The sequence below is a fragment of the Phyllostomus discolor genome, chromosome 2 (genome assembly GCF_004126475.2).
Source record: "Phyllostomus discolor isolate MPI-MPIP mPhyDis1 chromosome 2, mPhyDis1.pri.v3, whole genome shotgun sequence".
Taxonomy (NCBI): domain Eukaryota; kingdom Metazoa; phylum Chordata; class Mammalia; order Chiroptera; family Phyllostomidae; genus Phyllostomus; species Phyllostomus discolor.
The window spans coordinates 36,591,072-36,612,074 of record NC_040904.2 but is presented as its reverse complement, the minus strand read 5'-3'; the positions used below and the strand labels follow the sequence as shown (position 1 = coordinate 36,612,074).

Below are 21,003 nucleotides of genomic sequence, written 5' to 3'. Positions count from 1 at the left end.
TATGTCCTCTTTGGAGAAATGTCTATATAAGTCACTTGCCCATTTTTTTAATGGATCACTTGGGTTTTTTGTTTGTTTTTTTTTGTGTTGAGTTGTATAAGTTCTTTATAAATCTTAGATATTAACCCCTTATCAGATGTATTACTGGCGAAAATGTTCTGCCATTCAGTGGTTGTCTTTTTATTTTGTTGATGGTCCTCTTTGCTTTCCATCATTAAAATGTCCATACTATCCAAAGCAATCTATTCATCAACATACTTCCTATGGAGACAGTAATGACATATTTCACAAAACTAAACCAAATATTTCAAAAAATTATGTGTAACCACAAAAGACTCCAAACAGCAACAGCAATCCTGAAAAAGAACAAGGTTGGAGGAGTCACACTACCTAATATACACTTATAAGGCCATCAAAACAGCATGGTAGTGACATAAAAAACAGACACATAGATCAGTGAAACAGAATAGAGACCACATAAATAAACCCACACCTTTATAGTCAATTAATATTTGACAGAGGAAGCAATAACATAAAATGGGCTAAAGATAGTTTATTCAATAAATGGTGTTGAGAAAATTAGACAGAGACATGCAGAAAAATGAAAGTACATCAACCTCTTATGTCATACACAAGAATAAATTCAAAATAAATTAAAGACTTAAATGTTAGACTCAGAACAATAGAAATCCTAGAAGAAAACATAGACAGTATGAGTTCAAGCTCAAGTATGAGCTTGAACTTGCTCATAGCAATATTTTTTCTGATACATCTCCTCATTCAAGGCAAACAAAAGAAAAAATAAACAAATGGAACTATATCAAACTAAAAAGTATTTACCAAGAAAAACTTCCTTTTGAAATAAAATCCTTAATTGGACACATCTTAAGCATACTTTAAACACTTCTTTGAATACCTTAGTTGAATGTCTGTCCTTATCCTGGATAACACATATCAATGGTCAAAAGACAGAGTCTTTCAGTATTAAAAAAAAGGAAAAATTGCCTCCTTAATAAAGTATTTAGTATTTTAGCCAACAGAAAATAAGTTAATGGCTTTCATTTAATTCTTACTTTTATCTGCATTGCAGAATGAGGTCATAGAAGAAAAATTTTTATAATGTAAACTAAGTAAACCTGGGAGCAGGATCAGAACTTTGAGAAGGTCATCACATGGCAAAATAAAGTCACATACAGGATTTGTGTCCAGGAGGACCTAAAGTATGTGACAATTTTGAGGCAGATTAGGAGCCCCAATTAGAAAAACCACAGGCCACCGCAGTGAGGCCGCTTATTTGGTCCACCTCATTTTGGTGTTTCAAGATGCAAAAGTGTCTAAATGAAAACTACAATACTAAGTTAAAAGCATCTTTACAAAATTGTAAACTAACAAACTTGACAATTAATTATGTATTCAGTCAGGCAAAACATAAGATTCTTTAACCTACTAGGGGGAGGTGGCAAAATTGTAAACATTCGTTTCTTTTAATTTACCATATTTCATAAATGAAGCTATCGAAAGATGTTCTTTGCCTCTGACCTTAAGCACTATTTTTATATTGCTGCTTTAATAATAGCAATCTGCCAAAATTTATTATATTAATGTAAAATACCAACCAACATGTTTTATAATTCCATTTTTAATAGAGTGAGCAAGACTTCAGCTCTTGGGTGCTTAATAAATGTTTACATAGTGATTAGATTAAATAAATATTTTAATCTCTCTTGAATATTCAAGAACACAGTATCTACTGCCTTGCCTTACATGAATTAACTATTTCACTTTACCAAGTTTTCTGTGCCTTAAATTTTACAGTATGTGCTTTACAATACTGATTTAAAAAATTCCGTCATTAAAATTGTGTCCAGTTATAGCATTGGTGCTTACATAATTTCTATTCTAGAAGAATTCAGTAAACCTGAGATCCATAAAAGAGTAAGAAATACCTCATTCCCTCCCACTTCACTCCATTTCAATATCATAGATGCACTAATTCTTATTTCCTGAAAATGTGTAGTCTTGGCTGGTGTGGCTGAGTGAATTGAGTGCTAGCCTGTGAACCAAAAGGTCACCAGTTCAATTCCCAGTCAGGGAAAATGCCTGGGTTTCTCGCCAGGTCCCCAGTAGGAGGCATACGAGAGGCAACAACACTAATGTTTCTCTCCCTCTCTTTCTCCCTCCCTTCCCCTCTCTAAAAATAAGTAAATAAAATGTTTAAAAAACATTTTTATAGATAGTGCAAAGGAAACCCAGGTGTTTAAAATAACTGTAATTTGTAATTCAATTACACAAAATGACTGTTTATATAGCAAAAATATGTAAAAGCTAGATTGTATTAAATATAGGTAATCAGGATGATTTTTCCCTTTATGTTTTAGGCATAAGATTCAGTTGTATACTTTTAACTTCTCTCATTTATATAATATTTGTCTCTAGAAAAACTTTGATATATGTTCACAAAATATTTCAGAAACCAGTTCCAACTGGTAAATCATATTTATAGTTGTACTGTAAATAAAATTGTACCATAAATTTAAAATGCATATTAGCAACTTAAATAAAGCATATTTATGGCAATCCAATCAGTGCTGGGTATTTAAGGTAGAGAAAACAAGACAATGGAGTCAGGGAAAAGAGGAAAATGAGCAGTAAAATGACAGGAGTACCTTTCCCTAAATTAGAAAGTTCTTCATGGCAATCCAGTGCACCAAAGAGCCCAAGTCTGTCCCATTCACACTATCCCCAGATGGAGACATAGAAGGTAGAAAACAACCAAAGAACCTTTAGCTTGTCTGCTTACAGTGGAGTCATGTGAGTTCTTTATATATTTTGGAGATTAAACCCTTGTCTGAGGTATCATTGGCAAGTATGTTTTCTGATACAGTTGGTTCTCTTTTTATTTTGATACTGTTTTCTATAGCTGTGCAGAAGCTTTTTATTTTGATGAGATCCCATTTGTTTATTCTTTCCTTTATGTCCCTTGCTGTAGGGAACATATCAGTGAAAATGCTGCATGGGAATATCTGAGATTTTCCTGCCTATGTTCTCTTGTAGGACTTTAATGGTGTCACAGCTTATATTTAAATCTTTTATCTACCTTGAATTTATTTTTGTGTATGGTGTAAGTTGGTGCTCGAGTTTCATCTTTCTGCACACAGCTGTCCAGTTCTCCCAACGCCATTTGTTGAAGAGGCTATTTTTACTCCATTTTCTGTTGCTGTCCCCTCTGTCAAATATTAAGGGTTTAACCTCCAAAATATATAAAGAACTCACACAATTCCACTCTAAGAAGACAAGCAGCCCAATTAAAAAATGGGCAAAGGACTTGAACAGACACTTCTCCAAGGAGGACATACAGAGGATCTAGAGACACATGAAACGATGTTCAATATCACTAGTTATCAGAGATGCAAATTAAAACCACAATAAGATACTACTTCATACCAGTCAGAATGGCTATCATAAACAAAGCAACAAACAATAAGTGTTGGAGAGGTTGTGGAAAAAAGGGAACCCTAGTGCACTGTTGATAGGATTGCAGACAGGTACAACCACTATGGAAAACAGTATGGAATTTCCTCAAAAAACTAAAAACGGTCAGTACTGCCTTTTTTACCTGGCAATTTCCCTGCTAGGATTATATCCTAAGAACCCTGAAACACCAATTCAAAAGAACCTATGCACCCCAATGTTCATAGCAGCACAATTTACAATAGCCAAGTGTTGGAAGCAACCTAGATGCCCATCAGTAAATGAATGGATCAAAACACTACGGCACATTTACACAATGGAATACTATGAAGGAGAAAGAAAGAAGGAGCTCCTACCCTTTATGACAGCATGGATGGAACTGGAAAGCATTATGCTAAGTGAAATAAGCCAGGCGGTGAAAGACAAATAACATATGATCTCACCTTTAACAGGAACCTAAAGAACAAAACAAAGAAACAAGCAAAATATAACCAAAGACACTGAAATAGAGAATAGGCTGACAGTGACCAGAGGGGAAGGGGGAGGGAATTTCAGGGGAAAAGGGGAAGGGTTTGCAGGAACAAGTATAAAGGACACATGGACAAAAACAAGGGGGTGTGGAAATGGGAGGGAGGTGGGGAGGGCTGGAGGGGTGGGCTGGGATGGGTGTAAAAGGCAGAAAACTGTACTTAAACAACAATTAAAATTTAAAAAATAATAAATAAACAAAGAACCTTTAGCTTCACTGACTCTCAACAACAGAGAAAGTGGAGAAAGTCTTTCTATTTTCCTTTTAAGTGCTTTTAAAGAATTTCCTCATTATTAAAGTAATATATAGTTATTTTAGGAAATCTGGAAATTATAGAATTGCATCAATGAGAATATCTACATTTTCTCTAATTGAAAAATTTAGAAACAAAATATTATTTGTAATTTGCTACATTTTCTTCAAGTCTTATTTCTATGCACATGTACATGAATTTTAGCCTTCTTTGCACTGTACTATGAGTGCAATTTAGCATTCTGCTTTCACTTAACATACCAGACATTCCTTATGGTATTTTAAGGAATACATTTTATTTCTAAGTATCCTTTGAAAACATCATGTTTAAGAACTACGTAATACACTTCATTACATAGCTTCACCATAACTTATTTAAAGGCACTTCCATTTTAGGAATTTAGGTTGTTTCTAATTTTGTATTTGCACATATAATAGTGAACATCATAATTTTGATGATTTACTTGTAGTTTTATTTACACCTGTGAATAAAGCTATAGGTCTAAATAAAACTACAAGTAAATCATCAGAATTTTGAAGTCATCTGTAAAAGTAAATGTCTAGGTCATAAGTATCAATTTCTAAAGGCTGTTCATGTAGATTTACCAAATTGCCCTCTCAAAAGATGGTATTCACATTTATATTTGAGTCCAGATTTTATGAATGTGCTTCCTTTTCCACTTATAGTTTTATGTAAGAATGAGGTGACTCAGCAAAGTAGAAGTTGGTGAAGTGTTTTTAATTCATTTTAAAAAAATTTACTCTTCCAACATTTAATTTAAATGCTATAAACTGAGTCTTAAGATAGCATTTCAAATGTATGTACAATTACATTAAGTTACCTTTAATCTGCAGTTTAAAGAGCTATGATTATTTCCACCAAGTTTTACCATAATGCAACTTGACTAAGAAGTATATCTCTAAAAGGGTAAAAGTAAATTAAATAACATCTTAGAAAGAATGGAAGATTTTGAATAATACAGAGCTAAGGAAAAATAGAATATTGTACCTGATATGATATGTAACCTTAAAAAAATTACTTAACCGCAATTTGAGTCTATTTCTTCAGCAATAAATTGAGAGAAATACCTGCATTTCTGGGCTCTTATAAAATATATATATATATATATATATATATATATATATATATATCAATCATCAGGTGCTGAAAACGCAAAGGCTTTCTCATTGCAATTACGTAGTGTAGTTTACCAGAAAACAAATCCCACATAAGTATATCATTATCAGCTTTTAGTGTTTCACTGTTAAATTGAGGATTTAAGAATTATTTTTTAAAAAATAACTAATATATATGTAAGGAATGCCTCCAACACACACACACACACACACACACACCATTAAACAAACAAGAAAAGGGGACCCAAGAGGGAAAAGGCTGCAAAGTGAGAAAGACTTCAAAAATATAATTAATACAGTATACCATAAATCAACAACAGGATACTATAAAACAAGAACAGTCACAGAATTAAAAGTTTCTAAAAATTAGGAAATGATAATAAAAGATAAAATCAAGGAAATCACCAGAAACAAAAGAAATGAAAAGTAAGAGGGGAAACAAAAGAAGTGAAAAAAAATCAGAGAATTAATCCAGGATAGCCAGCATTTTTAATAGGAGTTGCAGAGATAAGCAGAAAATCAGAAGGAAATCACAATAATAATATAACAATAACAGTTATATTAACAACAAGAGCATTACAAATCTGTCAGACCAGTTTGAAAGCCACATGCATTTTCAAAAAAGAGATCATAAATTTGACTGGGAAAAGAAGTACCAAAATTACAATGGCCTCAGACTACACAGCACAAATACTACAAGATAATAAAAGCCCCAAAATTCTAAGAGGAAGCAACCTGTGCTCACCCAAGCTATCAATCAAGCATGTGAGTAAAATAAAAACATTTCAAGCTTTTAAGGAGTCAGAAAACTTCTCCAGGAACCCTTTATTAGAAAGCCATCTGAGACAACAATGAGATGTGGGTGACATGGGTACGAATACAAAAAGCAGAAAGGTTCCAGCACAGTTGTACCAGGTCTGGAAACAACAGTTAAAATGTGTGCAGCAGGAGGAGGGGATACAACAGGGGCATCTCCAGGCCAAACACACAAAAAAACATGTTTAATATCGCTAATAGACTATTCTAATCTGAATCCATTCCCCTCCTTCTTCCCAGTCTTTCTCTCTCTCCCCATCAAGCTCAAGAGGAGTTTATTGTGTTGGTTTTCAGAATAACATTTTACTAGTTTCTTTTGGATTCTTCTCTTTTTTTGCATATCTTAAGGTTAAGACTAAGATCTTTCATTGGCCTTCTATCTTTAATAATAAAGGCATAAAAGGCGACTCTTTTGACAACAACAACAACAAAATATCACTTAAAAATGTGATTGATTGCCATTTAATACATAGATTTTAGAACATTTGGAAACAAATAGGAACAGATATGAAGAAAACTAAGCAAACAAAAAAGGAAAGTGAAAATTTCAGGAAAAATGTTTAAATTACATGGGAAAGAAACAGCCATACCACATGATGCACCTTAGAAGTAAACAATATATATTCATTTACTTATTATATATGTAAAAACCATTAATTTTATGAACTGCAATATAACTTTGTAATTAAAGTGAAAAGAGGATATTTGGGATGGTGGGGTATAAGATCAGAGAAAAACACATTTTCAGCAATAAAACAAGAATTCAATGATAATATCAATAGTTTATAAATTAAGAAATAATTAAAAGCATAGAGCTTTGAGAAAAAAAATTACAACAGTTGAAAATGTTTATCTCAGCAGAAGTGGGGAGATACAGAAGAAGGTTGCTATGTTTTCATTTTAAGCCTATGTGATTTTTAAATATGTTCAGATTATATTTTAAATGATGATTAATTGTTAAAATTAATTTAATAAAAACTGCCCTAAAATTTTACTTTTTTAAATGGGAAAGTGGAAAAGAAAGGACAGAGAAAAGGGGACAACGGAGAAAGAGGGAGAGGGAAAGAATGAAGGAAAGGCAAAAGAGAAACTACGGAAAGAGTAGACTATAAAACATATTAGAAAGATGTTTTTCATTAAATATAAAAGAGGTAATCAAAATAATTTAACCTGATTGTTATTTACTATATCTAGAATGTGTTAAATTCATAAATAAGTATCAGTAAAACATAGCTGAACTGCTTACGTTGTATTTCTTCATTCATTCCCCCTGTCACTATCTAAATTCAACCTACTCCTCTTGTGTATGGATAGGTGTCCACAGCTCCCCGCAAGCCAGCCCTGCTGCCTCTATTCCAGCACAAGGTCATTCCACAGAAGGCCCTGCCTTCGGAATGGCACTCCCAGCTCAAGAACTCACAAAAGCCCATTGCCTAGGTTTGAACTACTCTGCCTGGCTTTGAGGACCCCAACTCTATTTACCACTCTTCACATTCAGCAACTTCTCCGGACAAATCTCCTATTACAGTCACTAACCTCTGCTTCTTACACTGCCAGTCTCCCTGGATGGTTCATGCTGTGCGGTCACCCAAGGGAAAAAAATAGAAAGTTGTCTATTTATCTCTTGCATCTTCCCAAATTTTCTTCATCTATCATAGAGCAGCTCACACCAATGTCTAAAATGCCTGCTCTGAAAATTCCGCAGCACACAGATTTAACCATTTTTTAACTCTCCCTAATGCTGTCTTCACCTCATAATAATTCTCACTAATGTTGTCTTCACCTCATACACAGCATCAACTTCCTATTCCCTAATTCTGTATTATTTTTTCACTGCCTATTCTGTTTTCCTATAATTGCACGTAGTTTAGTAACAGGAAACATCCTGAACTCCTCTTCCATAATAGTGAAAATCATAAATGCAGCCCACTAATGCTTCTTGAGTGTTTTAAAAAACATTTTATATCATCCATTGCATTGTCATGCACATGCCACAAACTCAGGATACAATGAATGGTTGATTGTTTAACCCACTTTAAATTTACTAATTAAATATTCTACTTTCACATCCATCAAATCCCCTGACAATTAACTTGTATTTTATTTAACTGTTTTTCATCTTTCTGACATGAATTTCTTCAGCACATACTACACTGTGTTGTCATACATTCCAATGTTGTAATTTAGAGAAAAATAAATCAGTATGTAAAATTTTTATGAAAGATCATTCAGCTATGTGGTCATCAAAAATCATTTCTACCAGGATTCTTCAAGAAATTCTCTTCATAATTTTTATTTACTTTATTCCCAATTAAAATTAAATGGAAAAAAAAACTAAAGGAAATGTGGGATGTGACATAATAAGTATTAAGTGAAAAAAGATTCTGAAAAGTTTTCTTGGAAATTCATATTACTTGAATTTTAATATTTTAGGAATAAATGTCTAGTATGAGATTGGAGTTAAAGATAAGCAATATGGTAAGAGAAATAGATACGTATTCTTCACAATCATGTCATCAACATAAAACAGCTGGCAGTTAATGGATGCTCAATAAATACTTGTTGAATAAATGAGTGAACTACTTCAACTTCTATTTTCCAGAAGCAACAGAATATTGCTAACTAGTCCATTTCATGAACTTTCAAGTAGAGACCTAAATAATCTCAAATGATGGCGTGATCTATAACTAATTATATTGATTAAAATCTCTTAAAATATAATTGTATGAAGATTTGCTTTAATTTAATGTACATAATGAAAATACTGCTAGCAATTTCTAGTTAGTTTCTTTTCTTCAAATCAATGTTTACTTAGGTTTCAAATTCTACTATACTACATTTATGTAAGCCAATTCATATGATTGCTCAGTATGGTAAATGGCACAGAGTAAGTCCTCAGTAATGTCAGAACGATAGTAGTACTGCTAGTGGACTGATTTAAGGTGATGTCAAGAAAGAATGTGTATCAATGATCTTTTATATAAATTATATGACAGACATGCATTTTAGATAAAATTAATTTTTAAAAGTGATTAAAAATTTAGACATCTATTGAGTTGTTTCAAAATAGAGAAAAAGCAAACCAAAATATCTTCTTTACAAGTAACACTATTGTTAATTTTATTATTAGATTAAGCATGATAATAATGAACCATTGTACAGGGAAAAATAATGTGAAATAAACTTGTAAAATTTTACAATGTTTTATAATGCATGAAATAATTTTCCCCAATATCCAAAAATGTAAGTGAATAATACCACCAACATCTGAATGCTTTCTGGCAAAAGCATCAGTTACAGAAAGAAGTGTGAAAAGGGTTTTTATATTCTCAAATGGCTGGGTGGTTTTACAAATATTTGTTAAAGGTCACCAATTGACGGCTTACCTGGGGTCAAATGAAACAGTCCCTAAACCATCAAAAGCTGTTTCCAATGTTCAGCTGGGAGATCTAAAACAGAGAGTAAAAAAGATACTTTGTGACAAAGCTGACACACTGTATTCTGGAAAGAGTGAAATCAATTGTGACATTTTTCATTTATTTGTAAATGCCTCTTTGGCAGTATACTCACTCAAAATGGCAGTTGCTTCTTAGAGTAAAGGGGAGGTGATGACAAAATAGAGGAATCCTGACAGTTGCGTTAATGAGATTTTGCATTAGGGCTACCCTAACACTTCCCTCAACAAGGAGCTGGCCCGTCATTTTCAATACCATAACTCAGGAATTTGAAATATGTTATCTCTATGAAAAACGAAACAAGCCAGTCCATAACAGCCATTGCCCAGTTTATTTTCCTCTTATCTTTCAATTAGAAGAAAACATTCTAAAGTAGGTGTCTAAATAAATGGCAGCCATATAGACCTAAATTACCTCTTTTTATTAAGAGTACTATGCTTATTAAAAACAGTAATGTAAAGTGTAAATGGCCAACTCAAGAAACACTCTCCAGTAACTCAATATCTGTATGGAAATACCAGGAAATACAATGTAAGATAATCTTCAAAGGCTTTAATTTTTATATTGTAAGTTACCAAGGAAAAGAAAATTATCAGCAAGGTAAAGTTTCACTAGTTTATGTGATGTGAGCAATTCCAAATTAAGCAACCTAAATATTACTTTATTTTATTCATTCAGTTGTTTGATCATATGCTAGGGTGCACTTGAAAAGCAACATAAATCCACTTCTGAAAAAAGAACATGTAAATGTAATGCTCAGGGAAAATGCAATTTGATGCAGGGCCTAGCCCCATCCCTATCACCTCTTAATCTTAGGTATTGTGCAGAACTGGTAAACCGAATAAAAATCCGAGCAAGGGAAATAAAAAGAACAAGCATTTTGGCATTTTATATGCCAATGCAACTGTAGTATTATGGGCTCACAGTCTACATCACAGACAAATGAACTGATTACAGATCTCAATAAAGTAACAACAAATTGTCCAGGCTCCCATTCCTCTATCTACAGCAGAGATCCCCAACCTTTTTGGCACCAGAGACTGGTTTCTCCACCAGGGGAGTAGGGGGGTGCACAGGAGGCAGAGCTCAGGTGAGCTTCCCTCGGGGCCAGGTTCTTTTTTTTTTTTTCAAGATTTTATTTATTTATTTTTAGAGAGGAAAGGGAAGGAGAGAGACAGAGAGAGAGAGAGAGATACCAATGTGCGGTTGCTGGGGGTTATGGCCTGCAACCCAGGCATGTGTCCTGGCTGGGAATTGAACCTGTGACACTTTGGTTCACAGCCCATACTCAATCCACTGAGCTATGCCAGCCAGGGCTGGGGCCAGGTTCTTAACAGGCCAGGTATGATGGTCTGTGGCCCCAGGGTTGGGGACCCCTGACCTACAGTTAGTAATATTTATTGCATGCATTTGTTGTAACAATGAAATAAGTGCCCAGGTATTCATCTGGAACTCCAAGTCCCAATTCTGGTATAATTTTCATTCTTGGAAAGATAGAAGCTTAAGTCATGCTAATGGACCTACATACACTAAAGTGAAAAGTGCTCCTGTCTTTCTTGAATCTTCTTCATTCAAACACAGACAACCGACCTCATCTCAGCATTCCCCACAGTCTGAACCATGATTTAACCAAGTAATGGCTTAATAAATGGCAGGTGCATTGCACTATATTATAAATGAGGTGCCAATTGTTTAATGTGTTTCTATTTATGCTACAACTGTCCTTGAATAATGATTTCATCTACCTTTTAGAATATTAAGACATAGCCACAAGGGTCACATATTTTATTTCAGAAGTATAAAAAAACAGTGGTTTAAAAGCTCTATGCATTTTTAAGAGAAATTTAATATTTTTATTTCGGATGGAAGCCCTTACTTCTTGTGAACCCCATCTGATACATGGAAATATACGAGATGTCTTAAGATCCGTTGGTATTTCAAATGTAAATATTAAGAAAAGTTGCATTGCAGTGCAGACAGGTAATCCTGAGGCCCAGCAGAGCAACAATGATGAACAATTCACTCTAGAGTATACATTTTAATAGTATCACTCATAAAATCCGTTTCAAAGGTTACAAAACAAAATCAAGTTTACCAGAAAGCAAATAAATCACCTTGCTTTGGAGTTTCTCCTTTCATCTCTGATTTTCACATAAGCAGCAGTGTCTCCCTAGAGTAACTATACCACGTGCAGATGAACTGCAGAAGTCCTGCAGTCCTTACAGGGGGCTAACTCCCACTGGATTCTGTGCCTGGCAAACTCTACTGCCAGTGTTCATCCAAACTTATTTTTAAAAAGACAAAGGAGGCTTTCGGGAGGTGACCTTCACATGGATTATATTTGCTGGTGGTAATTATGAAGCACAATACCTATCCCAAGATTACATGGGTGACAGGGCAAACCCAATATCACTCTTGAAGTGTTGTGTGCTCTATTTGAGGGGTCTCAGTTCTGGACCCCAAACTGAGAGAGAACTTAGAGAAGCCAAGAATAAGCAAAGAGTTATGGAAATAACTAACAAGGATAGAACTAAATGAGCAAAAGCGGAAAAAAACTTACAAAATTTGTGGAAATTTTTCTGAGGAGAAACACACGATGTATACAAATACAGGTCTAAATAAACTCAAGCATCAATAAAAAGGGTCATGTTTAGTGATACCTATAGGAACTAACTAGATGATGTTCATAACATCTTGTTTTCATGCTTTTAATACCCATAATTCCTTATCTTGTTTCAAGTCTTATAAACTATTAAGTCAGTGTACTTTTTGTTACCTCAGTAAGCTGCTCTAACAAAGTAGTTAATATGTTCACAAAATAAAGTGATCAGATAAAAGATGAATCAGTTGCCCCATTATATTTTAATAGTCACATTTCCTATTTTCTTTTGCAATATTTTATATTTTCTTTTTTCTATTTTTTTTAAAAAAAGCTGTTATTTATTTATTTTTAGAGAGAGGACATGGGAGAGAGAAAGGGAGAGAAACATCAATGTGCAGTTGTCTCCTGCATGCACCCTACTGGGGACCTGGCCCACAACCCAGACATGTGCCCTGACTGGGAATACAACCAGCGACCCTTTGGTTCTCAGGCTGGCACTCAATCCACTGAGCCACACCAACCAGGAACATTTTATACTTTCTATAGGGACATTCCTATTATGCAGTTCATGCTATGGGAGTTTATAGTCTAAATGAAAAGAAAAAGACTAATATATATGAAACAATAGCCCTTTTAATCAATAGCCATAGTAAAATCTTATGGGAAGAGGTCATTTTTCCCATAACAAGTGTATGAAGCATCAAGTTGAAATAAGCTCTCATGTGTATATTTAGATCTGTTTACTTTAGGACTGGCAAACTTTTTTCTGTAAAGGTCCAGATAGTAAATGTTTGTGGCTTTGCTGTCCATATGGTCTCCGCCGCAACTGTGCAGCTTTGCTGTTACAATGTGAAGCAGCCACAGACAGTATGTAAACAAAAGAGCATGGCTGTGTGTTCCAATAAAACTTTGTTTATGAAAATAGATTGAGGGCCCCATGGGGCTTTGGGGAATACAACTTGACAATCAATCCCCAGTCTAGTTTTTCAGTTTGAGAAGTAAGTCATCCCATTTTCAACATGAAACAGAAAGCAAGAAAAGGACTGAGACCAAGTGGAATGTTTGTAGATACAACCTGAAACCCCAGGACACTAGAGGCATTTATATTTGAATATAATTCAAGAAAATGTGATAGATATTTCTACTGGTTATTGTTTTATATTATCAATGCAAATTCCTCTCTCCATTGAGACGGAGTCTTTAAACCTGCCAATTAGACAAAGCTCTTTCTGTTTGTTGTCATTGAATTTCCTTGGCAATTGAGATAGCGTTGAAAAAAATAGTCTACACATTGAATTTTGACAATTAAAAGCTTAACTACAATTTAAAAATAAAAATAAAAGACCTTTTTCTATCACTCAGATGTACCTCAGTTTTATACATTTCCTAGAAATCCAAATGTTACCCTACATAAGAAAGTAGAACAGAACAAAATTAGCAGTCACCTTAAGCTTCATAAAAATGTTCCCCTTTTACTCCGCCCTCCATCATGTAATGTAACACAACACATTGAAAATTCTGAAAATGTTGCTAGTGATTGTAATATGGCTGTCAGTTATTTCAGTGATAAAGCACTAATAAAAATTCCACTGTTACAAAATACAAGTGCTATTTAAAATTCAACTTATTAAGACTTCTTCTCTGACAATGTTTCCTATAGAAGTTATAAAAGTGATCATGTTATCACAAATAATAGCTAATAAATATTAACAAATTATTATATGCCAGGCAATATGTCCAGTGTTATACATTGATTAAATCATTTAATATTCAAAGCATTTCTACATAATGCAGGTACTACTATTACTCTCATTATATAATGATGAAGACTGTGCCACAGAGAGGTGCTTGTCCAAGTTGTTTGCTAACCCAAGTTAAGGGTTGGTAAGAAACAATGTTAGCATTTAAAAGCAGGTGTTTTATGCTCTAAATACTAATGACGCCAAGACCGTGACTCAGTGTTTGAGGAGGAACGTTAGCCCGCTAGCCTGGCCACTGTGTCCTACACTCTGGAAAAAGACACCACTAACAAAGAAAATCATGAAATAAGAGCTGGAGCTAATGGTGGAGAAGTACAAGCCAAAAGCGGTAGACAGAGAAAGAAGAAAACTCCTGAAAACTCATAACTGGGAATCCAAAAGTTATTTAGTCAACACATGCTCCAGATCAATAATCCTCTTATAGATAGGCAAGCACTTCCATTTCAGGGTATGGAATCAGATGAGCCTTTTTAAATCCTAGATCCACTAGTTATAAGTAGACAGTTTTTATTACTTACTTCTGAAGCTCAGGCTCTTCTTGTATGAAATAAGGAAAACATTTAGGGTTGTTTCTTACAAATGTTACAAATATTAAATGGCTGCACGTGGGGCTGATAAATACTGGGCACTGTCATAAGGTACCTGCTATTATTATTCAGAGTTTTATATGTTTATTTTTAATTATACAAGTGGCAAAGAGGTGGTTATGTTAACAAGTTAAAAGATGCCAGATTTCTGGATAGAAAGTTAAAAGTGTGTCCAATCATTTGAATGCCTTATCCACATAACTCTGGGGTTCTCAAAATTCACTGATTATCTATCCGTGCTGGAAACCACATTTAAAACAGATGGTTATGTTCGGTCACAAAGACAAACTCCCTAGAAGATTCACTGATTTCTCTACTTTCACCTGAAAATATTATTTGTATACAACTATCAAGTCATACACACACACACACACACACACACACACACAATGGAATATTAATAAGCCATAAAAAAGAATGAGATCTTGCCACTTGCAACAGCACAGATAAACCTATGGGAATTATGTCGAGTGAGACAAGTCAGACAGAAAAAGGTAAGTGCCATATAATCTCAGCGATATGTGGAATCTAAAAATAAACACAAAACCGAACTCATAAATACAGACAAAAATCAGTGGTTCCCAGAGAATGAGGTCATTAAATGGGTGAAAGAGGTAAAAAAGTCAAATTTCCATTTATTAGTAACTAAGTCTTAGGGATGTAATGGACAGCATGACAACTATCATAAATAACACCGTATTGGATATCTGAAAGTAGCTAGGAAAATGATCTTAAAAGTTTTCATAAAAAAATAATTCTGTAACTATGTGTGATGATGGATGTTAACTGGATGTATTGTGGTCATCATTTTGCAACACAGACACACACTGGATCATTACATAGTATGCATGAAACTACTATAACATTATATCAATTATTATTCAATAAAAACAGATAAACATTATAATTATTCTGTTCCCGAACTTAATTTTAAAAGGAAAAAAGAAAAATAATGTTAAAAATCATATAATTGTGATGACTAAAATAAGGCATAATTATGTTGCTATATTTAAGCAAAATTTGGCAATGATCTAGCAATATAATAGTAGCAAAGACATAAGTAAGGAAAAGACATAAATAGGTAGTATAAAGCCTCACGTGGGTGAGTTCCAGCAGGTAGCAAAACCCTATCAGAAACAACTTCTCTTTCATCTGTTTTCAATTCATCCAGGTCATAAGTAATAAACAGCTATTCTTGGATCTCCCCATTGTTGCCGTCCTGTTGTAGGTCGGTATTAAAACTTAAGCCAACCTATTACATATACATTTTTATAGGAAGGCTTAAAGAAAACACATTTGTATGGGGGATTTCAGAAAGCTTCATTAGGTCGCCATAACTGATCGGATTTTACAGAGATTATTTTTGGTGTGAATTAAGCCAAAATCACCCTAAAATGACAGAATGTGAGCTGTGGCTATAACATTTTGAATTTATCAAGTATAACAAAAATGTATGCATACTAGTGATGTGTTTTCCTCATGGGATATTCTATGTCGACTTCAATGGTACTCCATCATTTAAGCATTTCAACAGAACAAATGAGAGTTTGTCGAACATTGTTCTTATCACCTAACAAGGGTAGTTGTCTCAAAGTTCAGGGTAATGTGATCGGACTGCCAAAATAGTCCATTCAACTGTATTAATCCCAAAACAAAGTAGCAGACACATAATGATCCCACTGTACTCGGAGGGATATACAGAATGCCACTGTACGTGGCATTTTTAAAGGGATGTTGAAAACAGAAGGGGAAGAAAGGAAGTGCAATGAAAGAAAGACAGGAAATGCATACATCCCCCGCCAAAAAAAGTCTTTCATACATTCACTCCTTTCAGCAACGTTACTGAGGGCTAACCTTGATCTTAATGTTGAAGATTTTGAATGATTTGTGTTTCAAAAAACCTATGAGAAAATTGTTGCCTTGAAAAAGTTTTCCCCATGTTTTGTATAAAATCTGTATATTGAGCACTCTCCTCAAATGTTGATGTGAGCCATAATTATTATCTCTAATAATGCTCTCGTTACTGTTTTTGTCTGATGTGATGTCTCATAGGTGGAATGTGTGTGTGTGTGCAAGAGAAACAAAGGCAGGAACACAGAGAGATGCACAAAGAAAGAGGGGGAGAGATACCTTGCTGACTCACAGAAATCAAAATATATCTTCATAATGTCAGAGCTTTTCCTACTCTGGAAAATTTAAATAACTAAACCTTTGCCTTAAAAAAAAAAACATCCAGAATACAGAGACTTGTAAGGTGAGGGCTGCTACCTCTGCTTCCTTAAAACATTTACCAGGCTCTGGTCTTGGAAAAGACAGCTGGGACAACCATGTGCTTAATGCAATTAGATCTGAACTTTTAAAAAATAAATGATTTATCTATCCTTTCCTTCAGATACTATCTTGCTGAAGAATGGGTAAAAGGAAGAGGAGTGGGCTGGAAGACGACATTTATAAAGGCTCATAAACAAGAGAAAACACAAATATGGAAGAAATTTAGTCTGGCTGTAGTATGGAATATGGAGAAAAATAGCAAGAGATGAAGTTAAACACATAATCAAAGGCCTGTTAATAAAGAGCCTTCCAGATCATGTTAAGGTAATTACATTTTATTCTGAGGTTAATGGAGATTCCTTGAAAGATCTGAATGAAGCAGGGTTGTGATTTACTCATAGTTAGGGCATTTTTATCATTCTTCTGTCTCAAGAATGAAGAACGGGTTTGGAAAGATTTAAAGCAAAGAGATCAGTTACAAAGCTGTAGTATTAATCCAGTAGAAGACAATAGTGGACTCAACACAAGAAGTTGGAAAAGATGCAGAGATAGATATTAACTAGTAGAGATGGATGGCAAAGTGAACAGGTATGACGGCTATCGAGGAGGCAGAATTAACTGGACTTGTTGAACAACTGGTTTTGAAGAATAAGGACAGTATAATACATTGGGGAAAAACACAAGAAACAAAGTAGGAAAGAAAACATGTCAATATGTTTGAGGTACTTGCTCCTGGACTGTGGCATTTGCAGCTCCACTCAGAGAAAACAAAGGGATACAGTTAATAGAACACATGAACCACTAAGATGAATTTTTGTTTGCTGATGATGCAGGCATCCTGGTATCAAAAATGGTACTTGGGTCAACCTGCCATTTTTCTCTCTATCCACATTTTAAACTATTTCTTTTACTTTCTTCTCCTACTCTATATCTTTCTTCTAATCTCTTTTGCCCATACCAAATGTCTATTGTTCTCTAAGAATAATATTAGAACTTAACAAAAGAGCGTTCTTTCCTCTTCCTAAGGCATTATTTTAGGCAGTTTATAGAGTCATCTCAGACAACCTTAACCCACTGCTGCCAGTGATGTTCCCCAAGCATAATCCCATCAATAAACAAAATTCTATCCAGTCTAAACTCTATTCCTTTGCCCCCAGTTTCCAATTGCATTGAGACAAACTTGACATGCATTGCTGAATAAATTCAAGGTGTATAACACAAAGGTTTTACTTACATACTTGTATACAATGTACGGCAAAATTAGATTTACAGTTGTTCATGTGAAAAATAATGCAATAATTAATAAATAATAATACAAGAATAAACTAATTCATATACTCAAAACTGTAAGCCAACTTTTGAGCCTCCCTGCATTGTGCAATGATTACTGAGGTAACTTTGGTTAGTATCTCATATAAGCGCACTAAAAGACAAATCAAAAAATATTTTTTACTGATGAGAACTCTTAAGATTTACTCTTATCAACTTTTATAAACATCATATAATGATGTTAACTATAATTATCATGTTGTACATTGTGTCCCTGGTACCTGTTTATTACATAACTGGAAGTTTGTACTCCAGATCTCCCAGCATTGCCTCTGGTAAACACGAATCTGATCTTTTTCTATGAATAAAATTTGTTGTGGTTTTCTCTTTTTTAGATTCCACATATAAGTGAGATCATCAAGTATTTCTCTTTTCTCTGTCTGACATATTCCCCTTAGTATAATACCCTCAAAGCCCATTCATATTGCTAAAAATAGCAGGAATTCTTAAATTTTTACGTCCACATATTATTCTATAGATCATTACACAGTGTGTGTGTGTGTGTGTGTGTATTCAGGTCTGTCTGGAAAAAGTCCAGCCATTGTTAATGTAAGAGAACAGTTTGTGACATCAATGTAACCTGACAGTCAAGGAGAGTGGACTGGAATGTGCCTGCATGAACAATGACAACTTCATTGTACTAGTCAGTAGGGGTGGTGGATGCCATTGAGTGGGCATGTGTACTGGATGGCTGTCACATTCAAAATGACTGAGTGAGCAGAGCAAAAACCTGCCTAAAATTTTGCATTAAGCTTGAGCATTCCTGTGCAGAAACTATCCAGTTGATTCAGAAGGCTTTTGGGGATGATGCAATGAGGGCCACACAAAAAAGTGTGGCACAAATGCTTCAAATATGGTCGAAAATCTCTTGAACATTATCCACATTCTGGAAGGCCTACAACAAGCAGAACACCTTAGAATGTTGATTATGTTCAGGCTCCAGTCAACAAAGATTGGAAACTGACCATGGGAGAACTAGAAGCTGATTGAGGATTTCAAAAACTACAGTGTCTGAGATTTTGATAGCTGCAGCTATGGGGAACTGATGATTGGCAGCTTCATGATGACAATGTGCCCGCTCATATATCACCTCTCCTGCAGGGATTTTTGGCAAAATATCAAATCCCCTAGGTGACTCATCCCCCTACTTTGGCACCCTATGACCTCAGGCTTTTCCCCAAAATAAAATCACCTTTGAAAGGGAAGATATTTCAGACCATCAGTGAGATTCAGGAAACTATGACCAGACATCTGATGGTGACTCCATCAAAGGATTTTGCATGTATTGAACAGTGGAAGAGAGACTGGGAGAACTGTATGAGGTCCCAAGGTGCCTACTTTGAAGGGGACTGAGGCATCATTGTCCTATGTACAATAGTTTTTGTATTTTCTTCATAGATGATTGTTTTTCATAGCACGTGGCTGGATATTTTCCGGACAGACCTCGTGTATATAAAACAAAATTTCTTTATCCATTTTTTCACAGATGAGATGAACACTTGACTTGTCTCCATTTCTTGCCTACTGTAAATAACACTGCTATTAACTTAGGGGTGCTGGTATCTTTCAGGTTTCATTTCTTGATAGATTTCTAGAAGTAGAATTCTTGAATCATATAATAGTTCTATATAATTTTAAATTTTTGGAGGATCCTCCATATGTCCACACTGCTTCACACAGTGGCTGAACCAATTTACATTCCCATCAATGTGCACAAGGGTTCCTTACCTCTCCACATCCTCATCAACCCTTGTGGTATCTTGTCTTTTTTATAATAGCCACTCTAACAAGTACAAGGTGATATCTCATTGTGGTTTAATCTTCATTTCCCTAATGACCAGTGATGATGAGCATATTTTCATGTACCTGATGGTCTTTGTATACCTTCTTTGAAAAAAAAAATGTCAGTTCAGGTTCTTCACTAATTTTTAAATGAGATTTTTTTAATAAGTTTCTTTTTTAAAAAAAGATTTTATTTATTTATTTTTAGAGAGGGAAGGGAGGGAGATAGAGAGAGAGAAACATCAATGTGCAGTTGCTGGGGGTCATGGCCTGCAACCCAGGCACGTACCCTGACTGGAAATCAAACCTGCGACACTTTGGTTCGCAGCCCACGCTCAATCCACTGAACTACGCCAGCCAGGGCCTAAATGAGAATATTTAAGGGAAGGTTGCTATTAAGTTGTAGGAGCTCTTTATATATTTTTAATATTAGTCCCTTCTTGGATATACAATTTTAATAATTTATTCTTATACTGTAGGTTGTCTTTTCTCTTTGCTAATTTTTTTTTTGCTGTGAAGATTTTTACATTGATGCATACCATCTTGTTTATTTTTTATTTTGTTGTTCATGCTTAGGGTATCATATGCAAAATTCATTGCCAGGACCCACATCAAGAAACCTTTTCATATGTCTTTTTCTAGGAATTTCATGGTTTCAGAATTTATGTACTTAATTCATTTAACTACATGATGTAAGATAAGGGCCCAGTTTCATTATTTTACATGTGACTATCCAATTTTCTCTGTAAAATTTATTGAAAAAATTTTCTTTTATTCATTGAATATTCTTGGCTCCCTTGACAAATAGTTGACTATACAGGCTTTGGGTGTGCATATAAACTCTCTATTCTGTTCCATTGACACATGTTTATGCTTGTATGCCAAATAGCAATACACTGTTTTGATTACAATAGCTTATAATATACTTGAAATCAGGAAGTGTGATGCTGCTCACTTTGTTGTTCTTTCTCTGGATTTCTTTGGAGTCATTTGTAGTTCCATATAAATTTTA

At 34.5% G+C, this 21,003-nt stretch overlaps 1 protein-coding gene across 1 annotated transcript in view; it reads right to left on the bottom strand.

Annotated features, from left to right (window-relative positions):
- The window catches only part of NAALADL2 (N-acetylated alpha-linked acidic dipeptidase like 2), a 1,143,498-nt gene that overhangs the window by 1,059,243 nt on the left and 63,252 nt on the right, over positions 1-21,003 (bottom strand). Inside the window, exon 2 of the mRNA XM_036017285.1 lies at positions 9,592-9,654. The gene's annotated coding sequence lies outside the window, so the exon portion shown is untranslated. The remainder of the gene's footprint in view (positions 1-9,591; positions 9,655-21,003) is intronic.